The sequence below is a fragment of the Apaloderma vittatum genome, unplaced genomic scaffold, assembly GCF_000703405.1.
Source record: "Apaloderma vittatum isolate BGI_N311 unplaced genomic scaffold, ASM70340v1 scaffold28992, whole genome shotgun sequence".
NCBI lineage: Eukaryota > Metazoa > Chordata > Aves > Trogoniformes > Trogonidae > Apaloderma > Apaloderma vittatum.
The window spans coordinates 1-318 of NW_009705697.1; positions in this window are offsets into that span (position 1 = coordinate 1).

The following is a 318-nucleotide window of genomic DNA, read 5'->3' on the forward strand; positions in this document are numbered from 1 at the left end:
TCTTCTTTTTTCTCCTTTATTGCACTTGTCTATACCTCAGTGTTCAAACCACCTCTTGTAGAGGCAGATCTCAGCGCCCTCCTCCAAGTTCAGGGAACTGAGATGCTCCCCTCCCTCCTTATTTCCCTTCTTGACATTGAAAAAAAACCAAAAAAACGCACGTCGGGTTTTTTTTGGCCTTTTCCCTTTCAGTAATGTCCCAGCCGGGATCAGGGCAGTGCACAGAAGGGACATTTGTTTGTTTTATTGAAAACCGGGCAGGAAATCTTGTTCTCCTGAGTCACTTGCGGCTCCTTGAAGGAAACGTCAGCGTCCCTT